At 40.4% G+C, this 492-nt stretch overlaps 1 protein-coding gene across 2 annotated transcripts in view; it reads right to left on the bottom strand.

Annotated features, from left to right (window-relative positions):
* The window catches only part of LOC110462926, a 154,221-nt gene that overhangs the window by 92,775 nt on the left and 60,954 nt on the right, over positions 1 to 492 (bottom strand). The window lies entirely within an intron of this gene.

Below are 492 nucleotides of genomic sequence, written 5' to 3'. Positions count from 1 at the left end.
ACCTCTATACTAATAGGCACCCTTACCTCTTTACTGATAGTTAGGCACCTTACCTCTATGCTGATAGGTACCCTAACCTCTATACTGATAGGCACCCTTACCTCTATACTGATAGGTACCTCTATACAGACAGGTGCCCTTACCTTAATACTGATAGGTACCCTTACCTCTATAATGATAGGTACCATTACCTCTATACTGATATCTCCCCTTACCTCTATACTGATAGATACCCTTACCTCTATACTGATAGGTACCCTTACTTCTCTATTGATAGCTACCCTTACCTCTATACTGATAGCTACCCTTACCTCTATACTGATAGGTACTCTTACCTCTATAATGATAGGTACCCTTACCTCTAAACTGATATCTACCCTGACCTCTAAACAGATATCTACCCTTACCTCTACATTGATAGGTGCTCTTACCTCTACACTGATAGGTACCTTTACCTCTATACTGATATCTACCCTGACCTCTATACAGATA

The sequence above is a fragment of the Mizuhopecten yessoensis genome, unplaced genomic scaffold (genome assembly GCF_002113885.1).
Source record: "Mizuhopecten yessoensis strain PY_sf001 unplaced genomic scaffold, ASM211388v2 scaffold10847, whole genome shotgun sequence".
NCBI lineage: Eukaryota > Metazoa > Mollusca > Bivalvia > Pectinida > Pectinidae > Mizuhopecten > Mizuhopecten yessoensis.
This window is presented reverse-complemented; position numbering and strand designations above follow the sequence as displayed.